At 47.3% G+C, this 17,862-nt stretch overlaps 1 long non-coding RNA gene and 1 other non-coding gene across 2 annotated transcripts; both read left to right on the top strand.

The window, feature by feature from the left end:
- The first annotated feature begins 8,326 nt into the window (after positions 1-8,326).
- LOC145536349 (uncharacterized) lies at positions 8,327-17,610 on the top strand. The gene is made up of 3 exons (XR_014075786.1): positions 8,327-8,583; positions 11,717-11,872; positions 15,435-17,610. It is a non-coding gene; the product is annotated as an uncharacterized LOC145536349 (long non-coding RNA).
- Positions 14,913-14,985, top strand: TRNAR-ACG (transfer RNA arginine (anticodon ACG)). Its single transcript has one exon. It is a non-coding gene; the product is annotated as a tRNA-Arg (tRNA).
- Positions 17,611-17,862: the final 252 nt, after the last annotated feature.

The following is a 17,862-nucleotide window of genomic DNA, read 5'->3' as shown; positions in this document are numbered from 1 at the left end:
TCCTTCTACTCTGTTTTCCCTTCAAACAGTGCTTTAGTTTACATGCTTGAAACTATGTCCCTCTTTGCAGAGGCTAGCTCCTCCAAGATGCTCCCAGGCCTGCTGCAACGACTGTAATAAAGGCTGACGTGGAGCTGGTCCAGAAGCAGCATTCTCCATAAGATGCTATGAGGTGGAGGGTAGCTGCCAGGATTGTGTGATCGGTACTTCTGAAGTCCGGATAAGATAAATAAGTGTCAGGCACCAATGGAGCAGCAGCAGTTGAGATAAACTATGCAAGTTGAGTGAAAACATGCTGGTCCCAAACCTGTGGTGTCTCACACAATAGCTTGGGGACCTAGCTGAAGTCATCTAACTTGTGTCCGCCTCCACGTACATCACCATACCAGGCATAATGCCTCCTGCTTCATAGACATGCTGTGGAAAATAAATCAGCTGATCTTCACAAAGTCCCCAGACCGCTGCTTCTCAAACTATCTGTGATGCAGGATGAGTATTTGTCTTTTCCCAAGTCAGTAATTCTCGGATCAATACGTTTGTATAACACAAGGACAATGAATTAATAGAAAGAAGGAAAATGGCCAAGACACACAAAAAACCAAACCCCACTTATTTTAAACATCAAAGAGACTCTCACCATATGCTATAGAACTTTCTAAACATGTACGGTCAAATTACACACTTACTGCAAATCATTAACACACTTTGGCGAAGCAGCAAATGTCCACGGCTGCGGTTTCAACCTTTCTGCTCTGGCACAGTGCCCGGCCCATCAGAGACATTCAATCAGTGGTTTCTACTGCAAAGGAATTATTATTAATAAAAATACAGTTCTTGCCATGAGAGAGATTAAATAACAAGAAGCTGCAAGTAAAAAGAAGAAAAAAAATCAAAGGATTCGATTGCTTATGGAAGTGTCACGAGTGTAGTGTGCACAAGAAGCAGCCCAGGAGTTCAAAATGAAGACAACGCAGTGGTCAAGACTTCTGATGGGCCTTGATGGTCAAGGAAGGATCAAACTTACTTTGTAGCCTTTTGTATTTTATGATTGTGGGAAAGCTTTGTGCTCATTGCACACATTTCTGCAAGCCGTAAGAGTATGAAGCTTTGGGGAAATATTGAGCCTCAATCCTACCATCCAGACGTTGCCTGTGCTAACATTTGTGAGTATCCTTTCAGTGCATTAGTCAGGAAGCTGATAATGATAGTGAATATGATAAAAATTATAATAACAGCTATATATAGGTGTACATTCTTAACGTTACACACACATGCACATTTTTATAAACATGAAGTTTTATTTATAAACATGAAGTTTTCTGTGTATTGATACAAATGACTACTGTGACGCAGAGCCCCCACTGTTATCACTAGTGACCTCATCAGCCACCATGGCGAAGATTCCCACAGGTGTTGTGTTGGAAGTCTTGAAAGGGTGATGCAAGATGCTATCAAGACCTATCTGTTCACTATAGTCTCCAATGAGCAATCTTGAAGTTCACTGAGAGAGCTTCATAGAAGCCTCCAAGTAAGATGATGATCCTTGAGATTTTCCTCAAGCAGTTCACCCAGTTGCCAGGACCCAGGTGCCAGGGCCAAGCTGCATTCTGAGTGGGGATGCATGACGTGTCCTGAGCCCCAGCCCTGCACGTGAATGTGGACTCTGAACCAACTCTACCAAACCCACACTTCCCCTCTCAGAATACCAGTCCCCCTCATCTCCCTCCTGCCAATCAAGCAAGGTCATCAGCAAACAAGTCCCCAGTCTCTGAAACAATGCGCCAGGCAGTTGCAAGCTCTAAAACCCTCATCTGGGCAGTTTTCAGCATGCGTGTGCACACGCGTGCACGTGCGCATGCACACACACACACACGACTTGTATTCTCATGAATATACATATTCAGCATTACTGAAGAAGAGCTGCCTAGTTCGGGGGAGGACATTGATCACAGCTGCCCCTCACTGTGCACCCAGGGCAGTTCAGAGGAGCTGGCCATTTCTGAACTCTGGTCTCCCCACCCTTGTTGTGGAGGAATCACCTCGCTTCTCAGGTCATATGGGACAGAGTTATTATTTGCCTCCTTTTGCCTTGCCTTGTACTAAGGAGCAAAAGGAAAGACAAAACAATAAGTAAAATAAGACCGTACAAACATTAGATAGATAGAACTGCTCTTTGTCCCAAGGCTGATCATCAAAGTTGATACACATATCACCATTGGCTGGTGAACCTCTCAGTCACACAGACTCCAGGGCTTGGCTTAGGCTAGTCCATGAAGGTTTGACCCTCAGGTTGAGGTGAGTGGAAGGTGGCAGAAGAGCCCAGCCTTTTGGAGGTAGGCGGGGAGGGGGATGGGGGTGGGGCGTTCTCCTTTTCCTCAGAAACTGTTTCCTTCTCTGCTCTCTGTTAGGGCCCACTCTCCCACCATGCTCCTCTGTACCTTGGCTTCAGAACATCTTCCTGTTGTCTACTGCCCATGAATGATATTTCACCTGGGCTGTCCCTCTCACCTCATTCCCCAAGGCAGCTCACAGAAGCCAGCATACCATGGGCTGTTCTAGTACCCTCAAGTTTGCTCCTGACACGATTGCTCTGTGCTCCTAGTACTGGTAGCCTCTCTGACTACTCCTATTTCTATATGTTCCTCTGGCCCTCCCGACCTTTCGGCTATCTCTTTCTGTTTCAGCAGCCCCAGGTCACATCCTCTGCTCGTTGACCAGGTTCTGACAGGCATGTTCTGAGCCCCAAAATTGATCAAGTAAATATTTCTTCCTTTCAGCAGGTGACAACTCCACCTTGCCTCCCAAGTCATAGATAAGGACATCAACCACGCCTGAAAAGTGCACACACATACCCCCATACCCACAGCCAGCGGCCTCACATGTGTCCACACTCTCCTAGATGGGACGTCAACCAAATCATCACGTCTGAGAGTGTGCTTACATTCTCAGGCAGGCAAACACACACCCAGGTGTACACACTGGTACACATGGCCCAATCACCATATGTACAGTCCAGAAGCAAACTGCATACACTTCAATGCCCACAAGTTTATCTAAAAATACATAGGCAACTTGTAGTCCCAATCTCCCTCCCTCGCATGTATATATCCACACAGGGAGAGAGAAAATCTCTGGGCAGGGGGATATGACACCCAGAAATGTACACATGTGCAGATACCTAGCAACTAACACACATTACCAAAAGAAAGTATACTCAGTAAGACAAACACACACATATGTGGGCGCACGCGCGCATGCGCACACACACACACACACGAAGCAGAAGCAAGTTATATATACCAAAAGTACCCAAACTTTGACAAAGAAGAAAGGTTAAAGATGCATTTCTAAGTCTGGTTCTTCAGTCTCCCCAGGCCTAGAGTACACAGATGTGAAGCTAATGATCTAACAGGCTTTCAGTTTCTGTGTGGGTGGGGAAGATCCCCTGGAGGAGGGCATGGCAACCCACTCCAGTATTCTTGCCTGGAGAATCCCCATGGACAGAGGAGTCTGGCAGGCTACAGTCTATAAGGTCCCACAGAGTCAGACACAACTGAAGTGACTTAGCATGCACGCGAGTGTGTGTGTGTGTCTTTCTCTCTGTGTGTGTCTCTCTTTTTATCTCTCAAACACGCACAAGCACACACACTGTTGCTGTTTCAGTCGCTCAGTCGTGTCCGACACTTTGCAACCCCATGGGCTTCAGCACTTCCAAGTCCTTCACTATCTCCCGGAGTTTGCTCGAACTCACGTCCTTTGAGTCGATGATGCCATCCAACCATCTGATCTTCAGTCACACACACAGGCATATGTTCTTTCACGCTACAAACACATTTATGCACACAAACATCCTCTCGCTCTCTGTCTTACACACACACACACACATCATCATCATCATCATCATTATCATCATCATCACCCACAAAAATGTTAAGGTGGGAAAGCTGAGGGTGGGAGACACTTTTCCAGGCCCTGAGCATCCATTACCATGAGGAGGTGGCACTTACACCCTCTCTGGAGCGCTGGGGCACAGAAGAATCCAGTTCCTGATACCCAGCCTGGATAGCTTCAAAGGCCAGAGACATGGTAGCCTGTTTCTCAGCTCCTTCTGTTCCCTTTTCCCTGCTTCCTTCCTCTCCCTGCTGTGAGGCTGCCCTTCCCTCTGGCATGACCCTCTAGGAACGTAGCTGTGAGCAGAAAGCAGGTATATCTGCTGTTCTCTTCAAATATTCATCTCAAGAATTCCGCCCCCTAAAAGAAGACAGAGTGCGCTGTGCAAGGAGTGCTGAAGGAGTACAAACAACCCATATGTCAGATCAGGGAATGGGAGATCATCAGGCAATGCAAAAGATAGTTGTCTGGGAAGAAAAAGAAGAGTGATGAGGGAAGGCTGGCCAATCTTACCCCGTGACCCCGAGCTCCCAACACAGTGAAGTTTTCCTCAGAACCCCCAAGGGATCACCCGCACCCCCCCTTCCTCCCTCTAGCTCCATAAAATCAGACTGAGTCCCTGAGAAAACCTCAGTCATGGACTGAGGCATGCTGACCTTTGGTATGAGGCTTGGGATCTATAACTAAGAAAGAAATCAGTTAGTTCAGTCGGTCAGTCGTGTCCAACTTTTTGTGACCCCGTGGACTGCAGCATGCCAGGCTTCCCTGTCCATCACCAACTCCCAGAGCTTGCTCAAACTCATGTCCATCGAGTCGGTGATGCCATCCAGCCATCTCATCCTCTGTCATCCCCTTCTCCTCCTGCCTTCCATCTTTCCCGGCATCAGGGTCTTTTCCGATGAGTCAGATCTTCACATCCGGTGGCCAAAGTATTGGAGCTTCAGCTTCAGCATCAGTCTTTCCAATGAATATTCAGGGTTGATTTCCTTTACGATTGACTGGTTTGATCTCCTTGCAGTCCAAGGGACTCTCAAGAGTCTTCTCCAACACCACAGTTCAAAAGCATCAATTCTTTGGCACTCAGCTTTCCTTATGGTCCAACTCTCACATCCATATATGACTACTGGAAAACCCTAGCTTTGACAAGACGGGGTGGATCCCCAGATCCTACGTTGGTGCCTCACCCGTAACTGGTGGTCCATAAATGGACAAGGTGTCCTCATTATTTAGCCTTTACTTTTTTTCTATAGTTGGCAGTAAAGAAGCAAAACCATTGAAAATGTCAATGTTTTTTCAACAAGCTTAGTGACCGTAGGAAGACTATATATATAGTATTTTGTCTTATTTTTTTCCACTTATGGCCAGATATTTTATTGTGATTTCCACTTTCAAACATTTATAGAACTGTCGCTACAAATTCTATACACTATATTCTCATCTGTGAAATGTCCACTAGCCAAGGAACACCAAGGATTGCTGCAACTACCAGAGGGTAGAAAGAGGCAAGGAAGGACCCTGCCCTGGAGCCTTCAGAGGGAGCTTGGCCCTGCCAATACCTTGCTTCAGGCTTCTAGCCTCCAGAAATGTGAGGATAAGCATATTCCTGATGTTCTCACCAACTGTTTGCGGTAACTTGTTACAGTAGCCTGAGAATCTATGAGAATCTATGTGTTAGATTCTCGTGGACTGCAGCACGCCAGGCTTCCCTGTCCATCACCACGCCCAGAGCTTGCTCAAACTCATGTCCATCAAGTCTTGATGCTATCCAACCATCTCATCCTCTGTCATCCCCTTCTCCTCCTGCCTTCAATCGTTCCCAGCATCAGGGTCTTTTCTAATGAGTTGGCCCTTTGCATCAGGTGGCCAAAGGATTGGAGCTTCAGCTTTGCCGTCAGTCCTTCCAATGGATATTCAGGGTTGATTTTCTTTATGACTGACTGGTTTGATCTCCTTGCAGTCCAAGGGTCTCTCAAGAGTCTTCTCCAACATCACGGTTCAAAATCATCAGTTTTGCGGTGCTAAGCTTTCTTTATGGTCCAACTCTTGCATACATACATGTCTACTGGAAAAACCATAGCTTTGACGAGACGGACCTTTGTCAGCAAAGCAATGTCTCTGCTTTTAAATATGCTGTCTAGGTTGGTCATGGCTTTTCTTCCAAGGAGCAAGTGTCTTTTAATTTCATGGCTGCAGTCACCATCTGCAGTGATTTTGGAGCCCCAAATAATAAAGTCTGTCACTGTTTCCATTGTTTCCCCATCCATTTGCCATGAAGTGATGGGACTGGATGCCATGATCTTAGTTTTTTGAACGTTGAGTTTTAAGGCAGCTTTTTCAGTCTCTTCTTTCACTTTTGTCAAGCAGCTCTTTAGTTCCTCTTCGCTTTCTGCCATAAGGGTGATGTCATCTGCCTATCTGAGGTTATTGACAGTTCTCCTGGCAATCTTGACCCCAGCTTGTGCTTCATATAGCTAAGAAATACATTGTGTGAAAACTTCTGAAGATCATCAACAGCAGAGGGCCTCAAAACAGGGCCCTGGTCATCTAGCTCATACTGCCTGTAGAGGAGAAATGGCTCCTCCTTCTCCTCACCACGTGGCTGATACCCTCAAAGCCCACTGCCATCTCTCGGAAGAATCTCACAGGGCAAGGTACAGAACTCCAGCAGCTGGGAGTGAGGCCATGCGGGCCAGACGCTAGCACCAGGTCCCAAGCACCAGGAAAACCATGATGCCAAAAACTCTTCAGCCAGGCTTCCAATCAGAACCTTCTCTTCTAATTCTGAGGCAGAAAAAAAAAATGCCTCTGAATTATCAGTTTTAAGAGAATTGCCGGAAGTGGACATGCCAGGAGAGTGGAAGAAGCTGTACCTTGGGCAGGACCCCAATTAGACCTCTGTGCTAGAGTTTTCGTCAATGTAGCCCACAGTCTATCCACATCAGCTTCTGTGCTGCCACGTGCGGGCTGGACACAGTTCCACAAGTGCAGTTGGCACCAAAGTGGAGATGAGAAAGCCATGGGAGAACTGGTGGGATGCATCGTTTTTACCACGCCAGGTAACTTTCCCGTTCCACTGTACCACCATTGTGTACTGTAAAGACGAATCACCAGCCAAAAGTCATGTTTGTGGCTTTTGGACACCAAATGGTGGATGCAAAGCCAGCTGCTGTGCTGTCGTTTCTCTCTTAAGGCAGAGAAGTGAAGTCTGGACTGGCTTTGCCGGCTGAGCTCCTTCTCCGTATCTATGCCCAACCCCACCCCAGCTCTGTAGAGGGTGTTCATCTCTTAATAAGGATATAGGTAGGAAATGGCTATGTTTTCCTGTCCCACGTGATTAAGAGTGTGCACCTTGCTGCCACTGAGATCTCGGGACAGCGAGAGTAAGCCTCAGGTGGGTCAGACATTGTGGTGGAGGACATGAGAGTCAACCAGCAGGCCATCAGATTTGGTGCTAATTGCTTGGCTGTGGGTAGCAACCCACAGGGCTACAGAAACATCACTAATTGCACTAAGGCAATTGTCTTTCATCCCTTGATAAACACTCTCTTCCGGTGAAAACACATACACATACACACACACACACACACACACACACACACACACACACTTTGCCCTGTGCACTCCAGTTTATGATCATCCAATTTCTCAATCCTTATGGGTTGGGGCTGCTTGTACTACTTCCACCCACGGGAGAAGAATGGGGTTTGGAATCAGAAGGATTGGCTTCCTCACTTTCACTGAGCTGTGTAACTGTGCACAAAGCCTTTCATTTCTTTGAGTCTCAACATCATCAACTGCATCCACTGTAATATGGGTGTAACAAAGATAACACCTACTCAACAAAATGAGGTACAGTAAATGAGGTGCAGCGTGTGCAACTGCTCTGTAAAGTGTGGGGTGAGGGGGAGCTGAGCAGATATTATTATTCTTATCATTGCTAAATATAAGAATAGATAAGAGAGTGTACTAGGAAGCTGGTCACATTCCCACCAAGGAGGGGAAAAAAGCTTGTCTTTCTGCAGGGGTTAATAATCAGCCGCCTGTTTCTCTGGCTAAGCCGTGAGAAAAACACCATGGGAAAAGAATAAAAGCAAAATATAGCAATACAGCATAATCGAAACAAAAGTACATCGGGTTGATTAGCTGGGATCCTCACGCCCTGCTAAGCTAAGGAAAAGCACAGTGTGGACCTTGGAACGCCAGGTCAGCGCAAGTTCAGAACGCTGCTTGTTCACACACCAAGATGTTTTCCCAAAGTGTCTGCGGGTCTCTGACCTGCAGCTGGGTGATATCCCTTGTACAAGAAAATAACAAAGATAGCTCAAAGTAATCAGTAAAATGGGAGACGTGACCAGGGACACAGGAGGCTGATTTTATCGTAGCACAACAGATACTTTCTGTGTGCTGAGACACTAAATAAAAGTGATGTGGCTCCAAGGAACAGGGCTCTTGATCCAAGAAATCTTGAGTCCCCTGGTCCCATTTTTAAAACTTTAATTCTGTCTCTAGTTCCTTTTTCCCAAACTGTGTGTTAACCACTTTCGATCCCTACCTGCTGTGCTGGTCTCAGCAAGTGGTGCCCAAAGTGGGCTTGAAAGTGAAGGACCGCTGAGAGAGCGAAGCTGAAGTTGAAATATTGGCACAGGGTCCTGAGGTAGAGTGGAGTGAGGCCTCTGAAAATCCCCCTTTGCGGTAAGTAACACTCTCTCAGGCACTGAAACCGGGGTTAAGCATGGGAGATTCAGAAAGCTCGGAACAATACCGGCCATATATATGCCTCTTAAGGCAGCTTTTAAAAGCGAGGGGAACAAATATAAGTGAGGGCCACCTATTGGAGCTTTTACAAACCGTTGAGAAACGTTGCTCATGGTTCCCTTCTCTTGGTACTTGAGATTTAGGAACATGGGAGAAGGTAGATAGTGAATTAGAGAAACTTCTTTGCCTGTATCTATCTGGTCAACTTGGGCACTGATAAAATCCGTTTTAGACCCGGGAAACTCAGAAGGGAGTGAAGATGAATGTGAAACCCCATCAAAGGGAGGACCTGACTATGCAGAGCCCGAGGGGGTAGAGCAAAAAAATGCAGGAGGCTCTTAAAGTGCGTCTTTGTTTAGGAAAGACGAATTTCCTCTGCCTCCTCTTCCTCTCCCTCCTGTCTTAACCACTGGAGGGGCTCAAGCTTTTCCTTCCTTATGAGAGACATCAGTTCTGTCACCCCTCCAGAAAGGTATTTGGCGGGCTGGACAGGAGGGTGACTTGGAGGCTATGACTATGACATTTCCAGTGACAATACATGAACAGATAGCTCCTGGGGCAGATCCTAATAATCCTAATGGGGTGTATGAGGCTGTACACAAACAGATTTGCTAGGGCCTACATGGGGTCTCACTGTTAAGATGGCTCATTATGTTGACCTCGCAGACAAAGAATAAAATCACAGTGATCCTTGAGACTGACCAAATTGCCCAAATGACATTCTGTTTTCTCACTGGCACCCTATCTTCTCAAAGCTGTGAGACCACCAGATTTCAGACCTCCGGCTATGTGACCACAGGACTCAACTACAGGCTAAAAATTAACCATCCCTTCAGAGAATTTTTCATTGGCGGGGTATAAGAAAGACCCCGTCAGAAAGGGAGGACGCTGGTTCTCCTCAAGGGCCAGTCACCCTCTCTTTTCCCCTCTAGTAAATTTCCCTTTTCTTGCCTGACTGCCCGGCTTGCTCTCTTTTTCTCTGCACTCCCCTTACATTCTGGTGCTGAAACCTGGGAGGGAAGATCCACCGCAACTGGGTGGGCTCCTCTCACGAGCCCACCTCCAGTGGTCCCCTCCCTTGGATCTTGCTGAGAAACTGAGGCGAGCTCCGGGACGGGACTCTCCACTTGCCTTGCTGGACTGACATCCACACACTGGCCCACATTTTATCCATTGGTTACAAGGGTGAGTGAAATCCCATTCCCTCGGATCCTCTCTCTCTCTCTCTCTCTCTTTCTCTCTCTCTCTCTCCTAGTTTCCAAGTCCTAGCGCTAGGCAGGAAGATCCCCACGTCCCCACAGCCCTCGGGCCCTCGGCCTTGTGCCCCGTCTGACTTTGAAATAGGGGACCCCCATTTCAAAGCAGACTATTATTACTCTCTGAGAAAGACCTGAGACCGGGGATGCCTTTTCTCTCGGACCTTTCTCCTCACTGTCTCTCGCCCTTATCTAACCTCCCTATTCGGCCGCAATGGGAAATTCTCAATCCCAGCCCTCAAAATCTACTCCTCTAGGATGCCTTCTCTGAAACCTAAAAGACTTGAGCTTCCAAGGGGAGATAAGGCCAAAAAGACTTATTTACTATTCTAACACTGTCTGGCCACAATACAGACTTGATAATAGGTCATGATGGCCAGAAAACGGAACTCTCAATTATAATACTCTACGGGACCGCAGTAACTTCTGCTGCCTAAAGGGCAAGTGGTTAGAAATCCCTTATGTTCAGGCTTTCTTCGCTCTTCGCTCTCGACCCTCCCTCTGTGAATCCTGTTCTACTTCTCAAATACTCTTAGCCCCCTCTGGGCCACATCCTCCTAATACAATGTCTCCTGATCCCTGCTCAGACTTTTCTTCTTCTTCCTTTGACCCTTCCGAGCACAGCCCACCCCCTATCGCTCCCAATCCCATTGCAGCCGCTCCAGATCCAGTTCCACAACCTCCACCTTACGTCCCCCCCCCCCCCCCCCCCCCCCGCTTCTCAAGTGCAGGCCACTGCCACCGCGCAGCTCCCAACCCCTCTCCCCTGCCTGTGCCAGAGGCAAGATCTGAGACCTCAGACCCACCCTCTACCCCGAGGGTCCCAAGGCTTTACCCCGGCCTCCCTAGATCCCCTCCCCGTACCCAGTCCCCAACAACTTTAAAACAGGAAACTTCACCGCAGGACCCTGCTCCTTTCCCTGCTCCACTCCTCCCTTTATGGGCAGTAGCTGGAGCAGAAGGCATTATTCGGGTTCATGTCCCATTCTCCCTCACCGATCTGTCTCAGGCTGAAAAGCATCTTGGCTCCTTCTCCTCAGACCCTGATAATTATCTAAAAGAATTCAAGCACCTTACCCAGTCTTATGACTTAACCTGGCATGATATTTACATCATACTTTCCTCCACTCGAGTATGGCAAGCCTCTCAGATGCATGCTGATGAGATACACAGGACAGAGAACACTAAGCCCCTAGGGGCAATGGCTGTCCCCCCACGTGATCCCAGCTGGGATTATCAGGCAGAGAGACCTGGACAAGCAGCCCATAATCATATGGTTGCTTGCCTTCAAAAGGCAGGGCATAAAGCTGTCAACTTCGATGAGCTCTGGGAAATAACTCAAAGACTAGACGAAAACCCGGCACAATTTCTAGCCAGGTTAACGGAAGCCCTACAAAATTAGACAAAATTAGACCCCGCTTCAGCAGAGGGCACCATTGTCTTTAACACCAATTTTATCTCCCAGTCATCCCCAGATATCTGAAAGAAACCAAAAAAGGCAGAAGAAGACCCTCAAACCCCTCAATGAGACCTTTTACACATAGCCTTTAAGATTTTCAATAATCGGGAAGAAGAGGCAAAGCTAGAGAAGGCCCAACGAGATCAGGCCAAATACCACCTTTTAGCCACTGCCTTACCTGGCTCCAAGCCTCCATCAACCAACAAAGAAAGGAAGCCTCCTGGGCCCTGCTTCAAATGCAGCAAAGAAGGCCACTGGGCCCGCTCATGCTTAAAGTCAAGGCCCCCTCCAGGTCCATGTTCCACCTGTGGCATAAAGGGACATTGGAAGGTCGACTGCCCAAATCCCCCTCTAGGGATCCGGACGGACATCCCCTCCTGGTCCTGAGCAGGAGTCCTCTGACCCAGCTCTGCCCAGCCTCCTTGGACCTGCCGCTGAAGACTGAAGGTGGGGCCCCAGGCCCCCACTCTCATCACCTCTACGGAGACTGGGGTAACTCTTACAGTGGCAGGTAAGCCGATCTCCTTTCTCATGTACACGGGGGCTACTTACTCTGCTATTCCTGCCTACTCTGGAAAAACCAAGGTCTCTCGGGTCTCTGTTATGGGGGTTGACGGTTTAATATCTACACCACGAATAACCGAGCCTCTGCCTTGCACACTTCAAAATACCCCATTCTCCCATTCTTTTCTCATACTCCCCAAATGCCCCACTCCTATCCTTGGGAGAGACCTTCTCTCAAAATTCAAAGCCTCTATTACTATCCCAAGCCCACCCTCTGATCTAGCCTGGCTACTGCTCCTCAACCCCACCTCCTCTTCCCCCACCCCATTGCCCTCCTCATCCATAAACCCCATAGTTTGGGATACAGAGAACCCATTTGTTGCCTCTCACCATGCTCCAATTCATATCCATCTCAAAGACCCCTCTAAATTTCCCAGTCAACCACAATACCCCATCTCCCAAAAACATCAACAAGGGTTAAAGCCTATCGTCACTAAACTCCTATGTCAGGGCCTCTTGTGCCCAACTCACTCTCCTATAACACCCCTATCCTACCTGTCAAAAACCCAAATGGCTCCTATCGCCTGGTCCAGGACCTGAGACTTATCGATGCGGCTGTTATCCCCATACACCCAGTAGTTCCAAATCCCTATACTCTTCTCTCTCTCATTCCCTCTTCCACTACCCACTTCACTGTTCCAGACCTCAAAAACGCCTTCTTTGCTATCCTTTACACCCAGACTCTCAAGACCCCTTTGCCTTTACCTGGACTGATCCAGACAACCATCACTCCCAAGAGCTGACATGGACAGTCCTCCCACAAGGCTTTCGTGATAGCCCTCATGTCTCTGGCCAAGCTCTAGCATCAGACCTAACCTCTCTTGACCTTACTCTGAGTACTGTCCTCCAATATGTGGATGATCTCCTTCTTTGTGTAGTCCTTCGCTTACACACTCTCAACAGCACGCTAAACAACTCAATTTTCTAGCTGATCGAGGCTAACAAGTATCTCCCACCAAAGTTCAGCTCTCTCTTCCTAGAGTCACCTATCTCAGAGTCCTTTTAACACCAACAAAAGGGTATATTACTACTGGGAGAAAGTCCTTTATACCCACCCGACCACACCCTACATCAAAAACAGAGATCCTGTCCTTCTTGGGGTTAGCTGGATATCCATGCCTCTGGATTCCTAATTTTGCTCTCTTGGTGCAACCCCTATATCAAGCCACCCCAGGAGATCTTTCAGAACCCCTAGAGCTAAAATCAAATATCTGTTCAGCCTTTAACACCCTTAAGCAAGCCATTCTCTCAGCCCCAGCTCTAACACTTCCTGACCTTTCTCGCCCCTTTGTACTCTACATCACTGAGAGACACAAAATTGCCCTAGGAGTTTTGGGACAAAATCAGGGCCCCTCCTTCACCCCTGTCGCTTATCCATCAAAGCAATTAGACACCACAATTTAAGGGTTGCCAGCCTGCCTACGTGCTCTGGCAGCAGCTGTACTCCTCGCTTAGGAAAGTAAAAAACTTACTTTTGGAGCACCCACTGTCATTTGTTCACCACACGACTTTAAGGACTTACTTTCTCACAAATCCATGACCCTTCTATCTCCTTCACGCATCCAACTAATTCATGTCACCCTTCTCAAATCTCCCGAGTTCTTCTTTGAATGCTGTCCTACTCTCAACCCTGCCACCCTTATCCCTAATTCTTCTGAGCCCCCCATCCATACTTGCAAAGAGGCATTAGAAGACCTGATGCCCCATTTCTCCCACATTTCCTCAACCCCTTTAAATAATCCTGACTTTACTTGGTATATTGATGGCGGCTCCTCCATGACATCAGAAGGAAAAAACGTAGCTGGATATGCAATTGTCTCTGACACTGAAATTATTGAATCCCAACCTCGCCCCTCGGGAACCTCTTCCCAAAAGGCAGACCTTATTGCACTAACTAGAGCCCTTACCCTCGCAGCTAACAAGAGAGCAAACATATACACTGATTCTAAATATACTTTTCACATCGTCCACTCACATGCTGCCATTTGGAAGGAACGAGGGCTCCTATCTACTAAAGGCTCTCCCATAACTAATGCCCCACTTATACTCCAACTTTTAAAAGCGGCTAACATGCCAATTGAAGTAGACATCATACATTGCCGAGGTCACCAGGTGGCCTCAGACCCCATTTCACGGGGCAATGATGCCGCAGACAGAAGCAAAACAAGCCTCGCTCTGATCACCAGCTCAACAACTTATAGTAATCCCCAACATAAAGCCGCTTTACCTCCCCAAAGAAAAAACACGATTGCTACAAGAGGGAGCACAACCACAAGGAGACTGGTTACAAAAACAGGGCCACCATGTCCTTCCCCAATCTCAGGCCACACAGATTCTTACAGACATTCATTAAGCCCTACACGTAGGCACTAAACCTCTTTATCATCTCTTAAGACCTCATATCACCTATCCTAACCTTCTTTCCCTCCTACAACAAACCACTCACTCTTGCATTATCTGCTCCTCAGTCTCACCGCAGGGAGCCCTAAAGCCTATCCCCTCATTCCCAACACGTCAGGCTCGAGGACATATCCCATGAGAGTACTGGCAAATTGACTTCACTCACATGCCTCCAACACGAAAAATAAAACTCATGCTCACTCTAGTAGACACTTTTTCAGGGTGGATTGAGGCTTTCCCTATGAGATCAGAAATTGCCTCAGAGGTAACACAGTTTCTCACAGGAGAAATCATCCCTCGCTTTGCCCTCCCACTCTCTCTCCAATCCGATAATGGACAATGGGCCAGCTTTTATCTCCCAAATCACTTAACAGGTAGCCCATCCCTTGGCATAACCTGGAAACTACATATTCCATACAGACCCCAATCCTTGGGAAAAGTAGAAAAGGCAAACTGTATTCTCAAAACACACCTAACCAAACTCTCTCTAGAACTGCAAAGGCCGTGGACCGAACTCCTTCCCATGGCTTTGGCTCACATTAGGGCTACTCCAGGGGCCCCGTCTTTCCTCAGTCCTTTTGAACATTTCCCCGGTGGCTCAGACGGTAAAGCGTCTGCCTACGATGCAGGAGACCTGGGTTCGATCCCTGGGCCGGGAAGATCCCCTGGAGAAGGAAATGGCAACCCACTCCAGCATTCTTGCCTCGAAAATCCCACGGACGGAGGAGCCTAGTAGGCTACAGTCCACGGGGTCGCAAAGAGTCGGACGCGACTGAGCGACTTCACTTCACTTTCACCTTTGAACTCACGTATGGACGCCCTTTGCTCTTGGGTCAGTTCCCTACTGCCAGCCCCTTGCTGGGAGATTATCTTCCCACCCTTAACCTTATTAGACACCTCATGAGAGAACATACAGATCGCTCTCTCTCCCGAAGCCTCATCAAACGAATTCAGCTGACTTAACACTCATAACCTGGGGATCGAGTCCTGCTTAAAACCTTACACCATAAGGATCTCCAGCCTCAGTGGACTGGTCCGTTTGAGGTCATTCTAACCATAACAACAGATGCTAAACTAGCAGGTCATTCCTCTTGGTTTCATGTCTCTAGATTAAAGCGGGCCTGAGGAGACTCTTCATCTCTGCCAAGAAACATTCCCCACTCAGACGCTCCTCGCTACACCAGCACTGTTCTGGGACCCTCCAGGCTTCGACTGGATTGAATTCCTGAAGAAACAGAACAGCCAAAAACAAATATTGATAAGTAAAACAAAAACAGATGTATTGGTTACTAATTGGACTGGGATTTCCCCTACTTACCCTATTCACAATAGGACTTTACTCTGTGTCTCCCCCTGAGTGGACTATCATTCAAAAGCTTTCCCTCTGTTTTACCTACTTCTCCATAGTTCTTGTTTTGGGGGGCGTGGCCCTCCTCTTACTGTGATCATCTAGATGAATTCATTATCTACTTTCCTTCACACAGTAACACAAGCCCTTACCTTTCCTGGAAACAACACTGTTATTGATCTCCCTTCACTCCTTGACTTTATAACCAATCTTTGACTCCAGGGAGATTTCATAGAGTTCACACCAACCCAGACTGATTTCTACATCTGGATTCTTATTTTTATCATTTTCTCCCCTTAGACATGAGACGTCACATCGTGATTTTACTCTTACTCCCTCTTCTTTTACAGTCCAAACTTCACATTAATATCCTGCCTATAACTCATCCTGCCCCCAAACTCGCCTACCTATTCGGAACTCTAAATTTGACCCATCATTTACTCAATACCTCAAACCTGACCTTGGCCAGTGATTGTTGGATTTGCTTATCCATCCCCTCGCCTGGAGGATCGGCACTCCCCATTTCCACAGATAAATGGACTCACATAAACACTTCTCTTTATCACACATATAGAGGAGAATCTCTCTTTTTATCATGCATTATTTATATTCAGTTAATCAAATTCACAATCCCGACAAGATACTGACCTCCCTCCTTACAGATCTCACTTCTACTCATAAAAGACCAGCTATAGGAGGACGCACCACCTCTGACGTTCGTCTACAACAGGCTCCTTTCTGTTTTTCCAGACAAAACTCTATGAGCAATTCTTACCCTCAACTAGGAACTATTCCCCCATACCTGGCCCCAGATATGTCTGCCCCCAGGTATCTGGCCTCAGATATTTGTACTGCTCCTAACGATCAGACCCTTCCTATCCCACTAACTCATAACCGACCCAGACAGGCAATTCAATTCATTCCTCTGTTAATCAGTTTAGGAATAGTGGCTGGGATTGGGACAGGGACTGCAGGACTCACAACCTCTTTAAATTACCATCAAAGCCTTTCTAAAGACCTCACTGGCAGCCTAGAAGAAATAGCTAACAGCCTTATCACTATCCAAAACCAGCTAGATTCCCTGGCAGCCGTGGTCCTCCAAAACAGAAGAGGATTAGACCTCCTCACAGCAGAAAAAGGAGGCCTATCCCTATTTTTGGAGGAAGCCTGCTGCTTCTACACCAATAAATCGGGCGTTGTAAAGGAAGCAGCAAGAAATCTGACAAACAGGGCCTCGAGACTACGTCAACACCTCAGTAATTCATGGGAAAACTGGTTAAGCAATTGGAATTGGATGCCCTGGGTCCTATCTTTTCCAGGCCCTCTCGTTCTACGTACCCTCATTCTAACTTTTGGCCCATGTTTCATGCGTCTTTTTTCAAAATTTCTTCGGGACCCTTACAAGCCTTCACCAACCGAACTATCCACGAGCTACCTCTAACTCACTCAGATTATCAAAATCTTCGACCCCACACAAATCCCCTCGACCCACGTTCCAGACTTTTCTTCTTACCCCCACAGTGCCCTTGTCCCACGGGAAGCAGTTACAGAAGATTGACCTTCAGCCCTTATCCTAAATCAAAAAGGTTGGAATGATAGGGCTCACATGGGGTCTCATTGTTAAGACGACTCATTATGTTGACCTTGCAAACAAAGAATAAAATCACAGTGATCCTTGAGACTGACCAAATTGCCCAAATAACATTCTGTCTTCTTACTAGCGCCTATCTTCTCAAAGCTGCAAGACCACTAGATTCCAGACCTCCGGCTATGTGACCACAGGACTCAACTACAGGCTAAAAACGAACCATCCCTTCAGAGAACTTTTCATTGGTGGGGTATAAGAAAGATACCCCAGAAAGGGAGGATGCTGGCTCTCCTTAAGGGCCAGTCATCCCCTCTGTTCCCTCTAATAAATTTCCCTTTTCTTGCCTGACTGCCCGGCTTGCTCTCTTTTTCTCTGCACTCGCCTTACGAGATTCCCTTCAAAATACTAAAGGAACTTAAGCAAGCTGTTGAGAACTATGGAGTAAATTCTCCTTTTAACTTGGGAATAGTGCAGGGACTAGCTGAGGGTTCCCATTTGATTTTGGTGGCCCATAACCAAGCCAGGCAGATCCCCACCTCTTTAGATCAATTGCGAGGCAGTGGAAATTGGGGGAGAATTCAAGATGGAGTGCTTATGGAAG

This window comes from Giraffa tippelskirchi, chromosome X (assembly GCF_054371585.1).
Source record: "Giraffa tippelskirchi isolate mGirTip1 chromosome X, T2T-mGirTip1v1.2.pri, whole genome shotgun sequence".
NCBI classification, from domain to species: domain Eukaryota; kingdom Metazoa; phylum Chordata; class Mammalia; order Artiodactyla; family Giraffidae; genus Giraffa; species Giraffa tippelskirchi.
Note: the sequence above shows the minus strand (reverse complement) of the source record. Positions and strands in the feature narration are given on the sequence as shown.